Consider the following 15,005-nt stretch of genomic DNA (forward strand, 5'->3'; position numbering starts at 1 on the left):
AAAGATGGGAGCACACAGATCACTAGGAATTGGCCAGGAATAGAAGTTCACTTGAAATAAGGTAATTAAGCTAATCTTCTGATAGTGGGGTTTTGCAGTAAGTGCATGTACTAAATATGAAAGTAAGGAACTTAAGAGGTAATTAAAAGTAATTCAGGCATTAAATTAACCTTCTAGCTATATGAAGTGGTAGTAATTACAGACATCAAAATTAGAATCATATTGTAATCAGATTAACTACAGTGTAATTTATGTACCTACATCACAACCTATCTACAAAAGTCAAATACAAGCTGTTGGTTTCCCAGCCAACATTAATGCTTCAGCTGGAGAGCAAGTCTCAAAACTGGGAGCAGACATCAGTACCCCAAATTTGAACAGAGCTGCATCCTGGGGTTTCCAGGAAGGCTATGAAGTTCTCCCCAGATTTTCCAGTATCCCTGTGCTGTGGAGGAGCTTCTTTAGGCTCCCTGGCAGAGCAGGGGTTACAGATTGTGGAGGCAGGCAGAGCCTCCACTCCTGTTTTCTGCAATTAGGCTCCTCAACATCCCTCTCAGGAAAGTGCTACTGGCTCATTAAGGCTAATTGCTGGCAGGCACCTGATTCCCTCTGAGGCCAAGGAGAGGAGCCAGGCTCAGGGGAGGGCTCTGGTGGCTGAGCAGGAGCGCCTACCAGGCAGGTGGATGCACTTTTAATCATTCCTACAATTGACTTACAGCTACAGGAAACTTGACCTTTTCTTAGATTAGAATCTGAGCTGATGAAATTCCCCTTTTTCCCTGCAATCAGTTGTTGCCACATGAATTAGGCCATTAGATTTGTGTATCTACCTATCTGCCCCAGGCATGTTGTTAATGCAGCTGTGATTAAAGTAATTTATTACAAATTATTGGGTGTGAAAAGGGATCTGATACTATGAAGTAATATTTTAAAGGAGACATTCTAATAGGCACAGTCAGTGTCATGCTTTGTTTTCAATTATTTTATCTCTGGCAAGAACAATAGATTACCCACTACAGGCTTTGTGTTATAGGGCAACTTGTACATGATCTGTGAAGCAAATGGAACTAAAAAAAAATCTGATTGCATTTCAGTCTTAGCAGAGGCTGTACCAATTTCCAAGGCTGCAGAAGCAGATTAAGCACTGCAGTTTGGTTTCTATGTATTCTTTTATGCTAGAGTTAAGCACAAACCATTTTTTCATGTCAGGAAAGGTTTCTTGCGTGTTGTTCCTTCTCCATGTTTTTCTGTGACTTAATTTATTTCATGTATTTCCCTAGATAACACTCAACTTTTATTTTAATAAAATTTTAATGTTGAGCATTTAGCTACATCTATTTCCATGTGAGCAAGAAGTCCAGCCCTTGTCCCACCATATTCATCCCAGCGAGTTTTACTGTAAACTTGGCAAGTTTTTGGCTCGAGGCAGTTCCCATGCAGCCAGCTATGCTGCAAGCACCAGGAGGCTGCAGATGTACATCAGTCCTCTGAAGGTTGATATTTTTTGGGCTTCAAACATTTTGGAGAGTTTGGAGATCTCTATGGATGGGGTGTAGGCACCCCTTTGTTCTGCTCTGGGCAGAGGGTTGGGGATGCTGGGGCCACGTCGATGCCTTTGTGTTTCCAGGACTTTCCTGCAAGGTTTGTTATTGACTGGAGCTGGAAAGATGAGAATTGCTGTGTGTAATTACACCATTGAACTGCTGGAATTGCCTGAAGGATAGATTGTATATCACACTCATGGCATTTATTACTTTTTCGTCTGAGTGGAAAAAAGAATGCTGTGCAAGTCTGATCAAATCACACAACTATTCATCAGCAGTCATGAGTTAACACATAACATATACAAGACTCACTGAAAAGTGTGAATTTTACCTTAAAACCTGTTTGATTGCTACATTGTGGTCCATCAATAAAAAAGATACTGTCTCTTTTTGTAATTGTGGATTAAAGTTGGGGATAATGGATAAAAGAGCAAAGAATCAGAGAAGAAAGAAAACGTATTTTTGATTCAAAGCTAAAAGAGCAAAGAATCAGAGAAGAAAGAAAACGTATTTTTGATTCAAAGCTCTGGTTAATTGAATAAAATGTTCCCCTTCAATATTTTCTAAAAGAAAGAAGTCTTTGTACTTGGACTGAAACTGCTTTTATGAATTGGGAATCTGTCTAAAGCTGGAAAGCAGTTATTAAGTCTTCCCCTACAAGATTTTTTCATAATTCCTGTGAAATTCTTAGATATCTTTAAAACATCCTGTCTTATTAATTGTTGACATTTCAGGGCCATGTTTTATCAATGAAAATCACATAAGCATATAATTATTATTTTGTATGTTTTGATTATAAGGACTAATAATCTTTGTTTCTCATCTGAAAAAAAAAATATTTTTTCATATAGGGATTCCAGCTTTTTTTTCCAATCTGATTGGTCAGAAAAATGTAGTTGTTTATGACCTTGAAGAAAGCATAATAACTTTTCATACTCAAAGGCTCTATGATTTCTCACAATTTTAATCAAAAGTACAAGAAACTGACTCCTTTACTGGAGAGCTGTGAGGAAAAAAATTGGGTCACAGGATGGTTGCAAAACTGGACATTGCCAGAATAATAACAATGAATTTCTTGCAGTGGTTTAGAGGCATTTGGCTCCTTATGGAGCCCTGGAGCTACGGGAAAAATGTGTCACTGAATCCAAAATATCCTCACTCTGCATTGTGGTTGGACAAAGTTGAACTGATTCTAGGGAGACAAATACAGAACACTTCAAGATGTGAAACAGAAGTAGGTGACATTTAGCTCCAAATAAACATAAACGGTGACTTGGCATTTCTCCTTTAATTTCTAGATCATCTTATTGCAACACTAGAGAAAACCTTAGTGCAGCCGTGTGCTGTAATCTGGAGGGATGGATAGTAAATTTTTGAGAAACCTGACTTTTACATGGGAAATCACACAAATGGCTGGACACTCCCAGCCATGGTTTTCTAACAAACAGCTGCTCTAATTAGGAATTAGATTATACCTGTTTGTCCTTGGGAGCACTGGTGGGTACCTGGAAAAGCTGTAGAGCCCTGAAGCAAATTGTCAGGGGGTTTCATGAAGGAGACCTCAACACCTCTGCTGTTGTACCCTGAACAATTAAAGAATTTATAGTTGAATGTTTTGAGATGATTTCTGAATAGAAAGAAAACAACATTTGTGTTTTCTTAGTTTTAGGGACATCAAGGTCTGCAATTTCAGCCTTTCTTCAGAATTTTGACAGTGCATAATGTATAGTGTATTTTATTTTTTTAATTGTAAATTTCAACCAACTGATGATACTGTAAATCAGGTTTAAATTTTCAAAATTCAAAACATCGTCTAAGAGTTTTCCCTATTATCTTAGATATAGCTGATGCAGAAAGAGTCAAGTTGTGGGAGCATGAGCTGCATGTAACTCGTGGTGCAGAAATGGCTTTGAAGTTAGACTTAAAGCCAAAGTTGTAAATTGGCTACTCTGTGTCCTTATCAGTGTCTTCACTGCTCCAGAGTCAACAAGGCAGTGCTTCAGAGCTTGCCTCCCAGCACATTGCTCTGAAAGTGGGCAACCTCTCAGCAGCCCCACCTCAGTGTTGTGCTATGTGGTGATATGGGACAGAGGATCCTACAGTGCCCTTGTGGATCTGCCTCAAAATCACCAGTTGTGAGCAACAAAGAGGTTTATGGATGGTCTGGTGCTCAGAGATGACATTGCCTTTGTGGACCGTGTGGAGAGGTGGAATTGAGTGTCAAGGCTGCTCTGGGTTGGTGGCTGCTCCAGTCTGGGTTATCCCTCTCCTGTGCCTGACTTAGGCCCCTCAGACCAAGCTGGAACATGGAGCAGCTGGGGACACTCTTTGTGTGATGTGTGAAATTGAGTTGAATGACTTCCTTTCATGCAGCAGTGAAGAGTAATCCTGTTCCTAAATATCATCACATGTACGTTTGTTAGGTGACCCCATGGTACAAATAGATCACACCCAACCTCTTTCATCCTAACACTGTGCCACAGGAATTAAAGCAACTCTTGACTAAGAGCTTTGGATACCACGTTAGACTGCTGTCAGGTCTCTTTTCTGCTTCCCATTCCGGTGTGAATGGCTGGCTCTTGTACGGCATGACCTGATCACCAGGACAGGTCAGCCAGAATAGAACTTCAAATTGGGCTGGATGTACCTTGAATTTAATTAACTCCTGCTGTCTAGGCCACTCAGGCCTCACCTTCTGAGCTGAATGGTTTACTCTTCTACTTTCATCCCTTCAGGATGGGAAGCTGGGTCCAAAGACCAGCGAATTGAAAGAGCTTCAGGAAACTTTGTAGCCTGTTTCAATAACAATGGGGGGAGGGACTCAGAAAGTTCCTTTTGAGCAGCTCCGCCAGGTGAGAGCAAACTCGAAAGCGGAGGGCAGGACAACTGGGGTGCCATTCCTTCACTTCTGTTCTTGGAGCTGGAGATGAATAAGGCTGGCTTCTGCTCTCTGCTCCACATGCAGCCCAGACTTTCCAGTAGGGAGCAGAGGAATGAACTGAAATGGGTTAAAAGGATTCCAGGTTAGTTAAGGTTCTCTTGATTCATCTTTGTGTTGTTCCTTACTAGAGTCACGACTCAACAAACCTGTGTAACCAGAGGTGCTTTTAAAGTCTCAGGCAGGAGAAGGTGGCCCTCCTGCCCCCAAATAAAGAGCTGTGTTAGCTCCTTAGGAGGGCCACTTGTGTGTGTTTGGAGGCAGTGCTTGCAGTTCATGCTCTTTGACCTGTCATGTCTGATGATACCAGATGGGCTTGGAGGGTGACAATGATGGCCCTTGCAGGGTGTAAGTGGCCACACTGATGAAAAGAGATGTTAGGATAAAGGCAAGTATTTTGCTCCCCACACAGGGCTGTTGTCTTGGCATGTTATCTTCATTAATTAGCAGAGTTAAACCCTCAGAAGTGTTTTCCCAGACTCTAAGGAGAGGCTCTGTGGCTGAGGTGGCAATTTGGTGGCTCTGCAGCATCTGGGGTTTCTGATTCCTGTAGAACCCTATCAAATGGGTCAGAGCAGGAGCAGACTGTTTCTCTCCATAATCCAACTCTGCTTTAGAGACATTCTTCCAACTTTCCCACTTTGAAACCAAATTTTCAGCATCCATATTCCCAATCAAGAGTAGGTGTATGTTCTTATAAAGCCTGAATATTCTGCCTCTCCCAGTGGAATTAGTCCCATCATTGACTGAGTTCATAAAAAGCTGATAATTCTTTGTAAGGATGGGTATTTCTTTACAGTGAATAAATAAATATCTCTATTTTGCCTTCACAGTTATGCAAGGTAACTTCCTTTTTCATAGATTTTTTTGCATATTTTCTGTGATTTTTCTGGTGCCACACATTTTGTGCCACGTGTCTGTTTCTTCCTCAGCATAAATATTTCATAGCCACTTAAAAAGTACAAAAAGAATTATTGCATGCAGCTGAGCTCTCAAGGGCAATAATCTAATAACAAATGTGTGGATGAGAGAGAAAAAGACTTGATTATGCATTTCTAAACCATTATGACAGACAACAACAGATAGGAAATGTTTTTAACCTATGAAGCTTAATTAAATTTTATCTTGCACTGTAAAATGCTCTGGCCGTGGTCCAAGAAGGTCTTGTGTACAGATGTCTCCTTGCTCAATCCATGGTTTTTCCAGCATTCTAGAGAACCATCTTTAAATGGTTTCTCCACCATTTCTGGTTGCATGACCCTGTGTTGAGCAGTTTGCTGTGCTAAACATGTCATGGGAAGGGTTTGGAAGAATCAAGCTGGAAGTTGGATACTGCTTCTAAATGTGGGGATTTAAAAATTCTGTCAATACTGATTACTCAGGCCTCTCCCTGTCACCTTCAACCTGCATCAGCTCCTGCCCAGCTCCCTGATGTGTCTGTGTTGTGCACCTGCATCTCAGAGCAGAGATGGGGACACAAGCACAGAGCAGACAGAGAACAAAGGGCCACTGGAACCAGCTCTGCATCCTGAAGGAAAGCCCAAAGTTTCTGCCTGCACAGAGGAAGAAGAAAAAGTGCTTTTCCTCTTGAAAAAGGCCTCCTAGATTTTTAAAAAATATTTTACATAAATTAAATAGTTTACTTTGAATCATCTTTAAGTCAAACATGCAAATATTCTCAGAGCATGGATGCTCTTCCCAGCTGTCAGGAGACCTTCCTCCCTCAGTGCTCCTGCTCAGGCACTGTGGCACATGGCATCCTTTCCATGTGGAACAGCTTAAAGAGGGACACATAAGGATGGTGTGGGATACTCAGGGATAAATATTTGCCACTTGTTTTGTGTTACATCCTAATAATGCAGTAGAAGAACCTGAACAGTGTCCACCACTGAACAGGCAATCTACTCAGAGCATACTAACCCTGCCTTGTCTTGACTGTAAGCTTTTTAAAAGTGTCTTCCTATACAAAATTCCATTTTTCACAAACTATTTCTACATGTTTTCCTTTTGTGTGAAATATCTGGACAAGACAGTGAAAATGTAACCAAAACAATGTTGTAGCAATTGTACTTCATGATTTTTCAAGGATGTGTAAAGGGTGACTTCTGTCATCTGATTTTGAATCAGTCTTACTGCAAAATCCATGCCCAGTACTTTGTCTGGCAGAATTGTTAATGTGGTCTCTGGTTGGTGGGCAAATACTGTTGTCTGCAGTTTGTGGCCTAAGATAAGGAACTGAATTTAATCTGAGACAGTGAGTCAGTAGCAGAGGCAGAGGCAGAACACAAGTTTTGTGTATTTATGTTCCTCATTTGATACAGCTGCTGAAGCTTCTCCAGAGCTCCAGGATGCTTCTACCATTAGTGCTGCTGCAATTGTACCACTGAGATGGTCTCTGCAATACCGAGTATTGTACTTTATAGGAAATTTAACTGCTGAGGGAACAGCAATGTTGCAGTAGAATGGAAAATTTTAAATAAATTAATTGTAAATACATCAGAAATCTGCTAAATGTGGCACTTTCTGAAAATCTTGAGTTGTAATACCTAAATAATGCCATATATGTGCAGGGCACATCACACTTCAAGGAAGTTAGTCTTAAAATAGTGGGAAGTTTGACAAAAGTAAGTTCTGAAGTACATTCCAAGACCAGTTCAGGGAGAGGGAGAATAACATGAAAACTGCTACAAAAAAATTGAGGCAAATTCTGCTCTGCATTACAATGAGATATCCAATGGGTGTTTGTAATGTAAGTGGAAGTGTAAACTACACGAGAATTTTTGACAAAACAGGCATGGAGAGATGCCACAACTTATGCCATTCTGCAAAAATAGGGTTTGAAAAAAACAATTTACAAGAATTGTTGCTACAGCAATTGGAAATCACAGCATAGAAAGATTGGCAGAACAAATGTTCACTTTTTTGATTTACAAGATTAAATACACTTAAAAAACCCATAATTTCCCGTATAAGAGAAAGAGGAGGCTGTATCTGATGCTGAGCATGTTTATTCAATGACAAATAGGTGTCTGTACCAGTGGTCTCAGAAGTGCTCTTAGAAGAAAAGACCCCATGGTCTGTGAATTTCTATCCCTTTGGGAAGCTTCTGCAATGTATAACTTTGGTTGCATGTAGGATGGGAGGTGTCACCAAAAAGTAAAATGTGATTTTAATTGTTCCAGGCTTACGAAGGTTTCTATGTACTGTATTTTCATCTGAGGTACAGAATTGCGTTTAAGGAAATTCTCAATGCAGTGTTAGAAAGAGCATTTAGTGGATAAAGCAAAACACAACTGCCCAGGTGCAGAACTGCACACGAGTGCTTTTGTACCACAATCACTTACAGCATCCTGGTCTGTGAGCTCAGATGGAGGTGGAGACTTGGAGAAGTCAGCACTGGCTCAATGTGAAGTGGGAAATTTTTCCTATTTGTCATTTCTGTTTCCTGAGCTACCTGTTTATTGCTAATCCTGGCTGTATTGTTCTGGAAGAATACCAGGAACATTTTCTTTTCAGGTTATGGGGGTGCAGATTGTAGCTGTGGAACAAATTCAGAAGCAATTTGATGGCATACTTTAACTTCCAACAAGTTTTGTTTAGCATTACATAGTCAGCTAAAGACAGAACAAGAGCATATTCAATTTAATTTAATATCTTTGTTGACGAATTAAAAGATGCAGAAAAGGTTTTATATGAATCATAGTTGTCTGTTTTGTAAGGTTTGCATTTGTTTCTTGTCAGAAAGTACCAAAGTTTATTGTTGTTTACTTTAGAGACAGAATACTTAGGCATATTTTTCTGTTCAGGCAAAAGTTCATGTTTTGCACAAACTGCATAAAAAATGCAAATAATCTGCTTTTATAGGTTTGCCATTGAGATGCTAAAGTTCAGTCTCTGAGTGAAGTTGTACTGCACAAGGCATGGCAAGAGCACAGAAAATAAATGCAACAAGCAGTGGAGGAACAGCTGTTGCAGAAGATGGATGTTTTGCTGTAATGATGTTGCTAAGATTATTAATTTATTTAATAGAATTCAGAAAGGATTCATCTGTTAGCTGTCATGATTTTATCACTGGGAGTCTGCGGGTTGCCATAGGCTATGGGCATGCTGTGTGCCTGTTAACAACATCCAAGGGGGGTCAGCTGACAAATAGCTTTGTTTATTACCATTTGGTTTATAGTTCAGGATTCATTTGGAATGTCCCAGCTAACATTTGGTCCCTCAGTTTCCTAATATTGCTGACACCAGCTGTAACAGCAGCCTTTCTCTTCTGCAAAATCCTTCTTCCTTTGATGAGCTTGTTCCTGTAATTGGTTGGGTTGTTTTTTTCCTGCCTAGGTTTTATTAATGTTGGTATTGCAGGGGTACCTGCAGGCCAGTTTTGACCTTGCTATTCTAGCCACAGTCTGTACGCATCACAAAACCATATGCTGTTAAATATCTTCAGTTTATGTTTAAGATGAGATAATAGGTGGATGAAAACAGCAGGTGCAAGGGCTAAAAACTTATGAGAAATTCTCTTAATTAGGTGAATTTGTAGGATGCCATGGATTTGTTTGCTGCTCCTGTGTTGTTGTTTTAGGGTTTGATGTTTTTATCGTCTTTCAAAGCCATGCAATAAACAGGACTTTTACCACTGTAGCATCTGCCCTAAAGTGTGCTGGTCTTATTTGGAGGCAGAGAGGTGAAGGTCACAGTAATTTATCCTGAAACCTGTACTGATGGCATCCATATAACCTCAAACACCAGCAGCTCCTGGCTGTAGTCTGGGGTTGTAATTCAAGTGGTCTGATTGAATACCAGGGGCAATAATGCTTCTTATCATTATTATTATTATTACAGAGAAAAAATACCAGCAAGTGACCACATAGAATGATTTCTCATCATCTGGAAACTGTGTGAATCAACACGCTCTGATTTGATTTCTGAGAAGCTAATGAAAGGATTTTTTTATTCTTTATTTCTCTATTTCTTGTTCCATATATATTTTTTTTAATGGAAGAGCCTTGCCTTTCCATACTTTACCCATCCTATCTGAAATCTGACATTGTTTTAGAAAAGAATTTTACTTTAATTTCAAGCAATTTTTTTGATGAATTTTCTAAGGAGGAATGTAAGTAACAACAATTCAAGCTAACTTCTTATTGCAGCTCTGGCAGATAACCCAGCCAAGTTCTCTCTGAGTGCTAGTTGAAGTGGGGCACGATGGTTTGTGGAAGTAAAGAAATGCCACAAGTTACAGGAAATGCACATAATGGCAAATTAAGGAAGAGAATGGAGCCCAAGTTTAGCAAGTGGTGAAAGGAAAGGATCGAATGTGGGAGGGCTAGAAACAAACCAAACCCAACATCTTCACGTTTAGAGAAGGAATAATTGTAGGCATTGTTTCAAACACATCACAATCAGTCCCAAGACCAGGCTAAGTAATGTGAGCTCTGTGCCTGAGCTTGCCTACTGCTGCTCTGCTCATGTCCTTGTCATTGCCCCCTTGCACTTCCATCTTCCCACCCTCCCTGCCAAGCAAACAGCACAAAGCCATGGCAAAGGAATTTATCACTTCTCTGACTTCTGTGTTGGAAACAACAGAAAGGGATGTTGCAGGCTTGTAAGAGTGAAGTGACAGGTTCTGTGTCAGCCTGAACAATGGCTGAAGTACCCACAAAAATGGATCAGAACTGAAATGCCCTCTGTGCCTTGAGCAGGGGAGCTGGGTCTGCCAGTCCTTCCCTGAAACTCAGCTGGGTGGGTGACAAGTCAGCCCTGTCCCAGTGACTGAGGGACTCACCAACCTCATCTGGGTAATTGTGAAATGGAAGTGCAAAGTTGTTGTTATTGAACAGTGCAAACTCTTGTGAGATGTAAGAGGCTCCAAGTCTTTGTTGTAGGGATGGAGAGAGGAAAAATCCATGTCATCAAACCAGAGCATCACTCAAATTGATCTGTTTTTCAGTTGTGTTGCCTTAAAATTTGTACCCAGACTAACAAGAGGATGATATCTGAAGAAAGTTCTTGTGAATGATGAGGGGAAAGGACACATCTGCATAAACTTAATCTGTAATGTAATACAGCAAGGCCTAATTTGTGTTAATCATGTTTTTGTATTATTTCTAAAATTTTGTCTGAGACAAAATAAAGAATATTGTCTCATTAAAAAATCTGGCTGTATTACTGTGACAGTAATCACATTTTCATTCTGTTTTCATAACCAGAGCTTCAAAGCAGCTTGAGAAATATTCATTACTGATGCAGGCTTGAACATGCAAGTGAATGGCTGTATCAGTACTGTCATATATAATTTCACCAATACTATCCAGCACAGGAGATGTTTATCTAACTGCAGGATAAAAACAATGGACTTCTGGATAAGATTAATGAAAATATTTCTTAAGAAGAAAATAGTCATCTCAGAAACAACGAAAAAAAGTAATTTTTTACTGAAGCAGTAAAGGCTGCTCTTTTATTGCTTGCTGTTGATACAATTATTTCCCAAAGGAATGTAGTCTGCTGGATTTAAAGATTTACTTTAAAATATATTTTTGCTCTTTGGGTAAACACTTTAAAGGGAACAGAACTTTAATAATTTGGTTCCATATTTTATGTTTAAAATCAGGTGCCCAGGCAGGCTGAGATGTGCTTGTAGAAGTCGCTGAGATGTGGTGAGTGTGAACACCTTGATTTGGCTCAGGTAGTGGGAAGGGTCAAGGGAGAATTTGTTTTTCTTCTCCAGTATTACTGAGGGAGAGCACATTGCTGGTTTTCCTTCATTAACCTAAAAGGGAAAATTAGTCTGCTGACAATTTATAATTGAAAAGCTTTTTAATAGTATGGAGTTGAAAAAGAAAGAATTAAAGAGGAAGATGAGGACTATTCTTTTAAATTACCCAAAGGGAGCTATGGGATACACAGAGGGAAGGCAAAATTAATCCCCACCATGGGGTCTTCCTCTGCCCATTCAGGGCTGCATAGCTGTAGTTAAATAAATCTAATACTGCAGTTTGTGGTGATTTAAAACTACAATTTAAATCATATTTGCCTCCTGAATCCATGGTGAGGAGGGTGGGAAATAACATGAGAATGAAACCACCTCAGGATCTCATTTGCACATCCTAAAGCATGCTGCCACTTGGGCAAATTGTTCCACCTTTTCAGGGATAGTTTTTTTCTCAAGTAGACTTTAACCTTAAATTATAGGGTTGGAATTCTCTAAAATGCTTGAAAGTGGGAAAACCAGTAAATTTGTCATATTTGTTTTCTGATGGAATTACTAAATAAAGGTGTTGGAATTTGCAGTACTATATTTTTAAAACCTAAGATGAAATTTACCTTATTAAAAAGCAGTTCAGAAAATTTGCAGTGATTTTGAACTAAATCCTTTTCCTGATATTGTCCTCAGTAAAGCCTTGCTGTTATTACAGATGTCTGCAGCAATACAAACTTAGGTACAGCACTGGGAACATGAGAGAGGGGTAATATTTTCTGAATCAAATTCACTGCTGTTAAAGATCATCGTGATTATTGTAATTACCCATTTCTCTATAATCTACGCATGCTAAAACAACAGGTCTGATTTTTTTTAACTTGGGTGTCGTCCATGTTTTGCTTTGGAATACAGTAATTTTTAATTATTTTGGTTTTAAGACACAATGCTGTGGTTATGTCCTGATTGCAGCCTTGCTCAGCAAAACACAACTGCAGCACATTCTTGCTCTGTGGTTTGCTTTTGTCACCACGGTGATTCCTTGTGAAGGCTGACCTAGAACAGAGACTAAACAGAGTTGAAGAATAAAGTGGTTGTTTATTAGAAGGCCACAAGGGATCCACCTTGGGCATCACAAGGGCCCAGCCAGGGCTACACCCAAGATGAACCAGAATGGTCACAAAATGCCCAATCAGTCGTTAGGTCTCACACTTTTATAAGTTCTGCTCCATTTGCATATTGGAGTTAATTGTCCATTTATAGTCCACTGTTGTTTATGCTCTTGGGCCTGAAATTTGGATCATTTGTCCTTGGTCCCCAGCTAAAGAAGGAATTGTTTTGTCTCCCTACTCTGTGAAGGGAGCTCACTATCCCCTAATATGAAGCTCAGAACTACACACTAAAGCAGAACAGAATCTGAAAAACATAAAAGCTAAAACCTGAGGCATCAATGGTGATGTTGTTTCATTGTCAGCTGACTGTGTAGCCTTCAGGTCTTCTGACATGCCCAACTTTCCTGCCACACTCCGTTTCTCTGCTGGTTTTCCTCCGGGCTCTCACTCTTCTGTGGGTTGTGGTTTCAAGGTTTTGTCTCCATAGTGTTAAATGATAGTTAAAGCAATGGGAAAAGAAACTTACGACATTTGTACTTGTTGCCAAATAAATGGTTGCAGATTTATATCTGTATATGTAAGGGTACCTAGTGAAGTGGAATTTAGAACTGCTGATAAAGATTTTGTCCTTTAAATCAACTCACGGTGACTGCAGTTCCATTTCCATTACAAATATTTAAAGGAGTCAAATGAAACAGGTGTAGTGGAAAGCAGACATAGTGATAAGGGATTTACAAAACCCAGTCTTAACATTCTGGGGATTTCCTAAATCATATCACATGCTTTCTGCTCAGCTGTTCAGGATAGCAAAATTGTCCTGTGCCCTGGGCTGAAATAGATATTAAAGTGCTCAGTAAAGCAATGAAGTATGAGAAGCTGTTATAGGAGTTTTCCTAAGGAATGGCCCTGAATGGATTATCCTATATAGGGATTGTGTTTAGAAAGTTATAAAAGAAGGGGAGGAAGGCCTATGAGTTAAAATCTATTGGTGTGTTTTTCATTTGAAAGGCTTCACTTCTTTGAATAAAGTATTTTACTTTAGCATGAGCTCATTTTTCAGATAGTTCTCCCTAAGTTAAGTACCAGACTCTGTGAAGCAGCAGCTTTTATGTAATATTCTTTGTGTATCAGAGGTTGTTGGTGGTCTCACAAGAGCTGTCTTGTCATGTTTTTCATTACTTCCCATCTCATTACTACTAGACACAGTCAATGCTTTCCCAGGACTGAAGTTCTTTGGAAGTTCCTGCATCTGTTGCCCAGGAATGTTGCATCTCTGATATTCAAGCTCTGTACATGATCATGACTGGGAAGTATGAAATAAGTGAGAGTCTATATTCAGTTGTGGATGTACTGCAGCTCTCAGGGATGGGTTGCTATGTAGGAAATAACTTCCCACTGCTGTAGGAGATAATGGAAAATCTTTTATTTTGGACCAGGACTTGGAGTGTGTGACTTCTGCTAAAAATAATAATTGAGACCTCATTTATTCTTCAGCAGCTGTGCTGACTATTGCTGGATCTTTTTCTTTGGCTCTTCAGATATTTTTGCTTCTTTTTAAGAGGCAAAGTTCTAAGTTCTGTCTTCAAGAGATGCCAGACCTGCTGAGCACCTCTCCAGGGCTCGTGCTGTGTGTGCACAGGGCTGGGGGTTCTGTACAAACCTGGACAGAACCTGCTGGTCTATGCTGCTGCCAAGGGCTCAGGGCTCTGCCCTGCTGGCAATGGGCAGGGCACAGATTGCCCTAAAACATGCTGGATTGTAGGGTTTAGCATGCATTGCTTCCTCAACCAAGATGTTGCTCTCCTCTGTTTTTCACTGTTGCCTTCCGTGGACCTAAAAATACAGCTAGCTCTGATCTTGTGAACTTGATCCTATTTTTACTTTTCTGTCTTTCTAAATTTAGTTCACTCGTCTCAGTTCTGAGTCTGTGTTGTGCCATTTCTGTGCTCTGACTGCAGCAGTGTTTCTCCATGTCTGCCATTTACTGAACCCTTTCGTTTCTAAGCTGACCTCTAGAAAGGAACAGCTCCTGCTTCACTCCTCAACAGCATTTAAATGTTTTATGGAAGGGTAATCATCATGTTTGATTTGAAAAGGAAAGGTTAGAACAGAAAAATATCCAAACATGGAAATTCTATGTGTCTGCTTTAACTGCACAGGACAGAGGAATGGTTGCTGTGCTTATGTATGACTTTCTACTTGTCACTTCTCCTGAAAATGAAACATTTCTCATAAAGAAGCAGACATTTAATAAAGGAAGAAAGATGAGACTAAAGTGGTTGAAAATAGCTGCATGAGTAAATTGCATCAAAAAAAGAGAGAGCATTGATGGAGTAATGGTGAAACTAAGCGAGAAAACTGAGAAATGTGTATATTTTCATGTAAACATAATTGCAGCAATGATGAAAGCATATCAGAGCTGCCAGTAGGAACTTAACTATGTATGCCATTGGTTTTTTAATTTGTTTGATGCAGTTTTGTTTTTAAAATTGAGAGGTATATAAGTGCCTATACATTTCATTAAATAGACAAAGAAACCAGTGGGACCACCTAGAAAAGTGTCAGTCTGCCAGCTAATAATGTCCTGTGTTGATTATTAAAATAGAAATTGAAATGCATGTCAGAAAATGAGGTGTGGAATAATGTAGGAAAAATACATAAATGTGGAACAAACAGTTTGTATGCAGTGGTTTGAGCTCCCATGTCCCTTGAAG

The 15,005-nt window shown here is 39.7% G+C and overlaps 1 protein-coding gene across 2 annotated transcripts in view; it reads left to right on the plus strand.

Annotated features, from left to right (window-relative positions):
- The window catches only part of DPP10 (dipeptidyl peptidase like 10), a 433,982-nt gene that overhangs the window by 116,205 nt on the left and 302,772 nt on the right, over positions 1 to 15,005 (plus strand). The window lies entirely within an intron of this gene.

Source organism: Zonotrichia leucophrys, chromosome 7 (assembly GCF_028769735.1).
Source record: "Zonotrichia leucophrys gambelii isolate GWCS_2022_RI chromosome 7, RI_Zleu_2.0, whole genome shotgun sequence".
NCBI lineage: Eukaryota > Metazoa > Chordata > Aves > Passeriformes > Passerellidae > Zonotrichia > Zonotrichia leucophrys.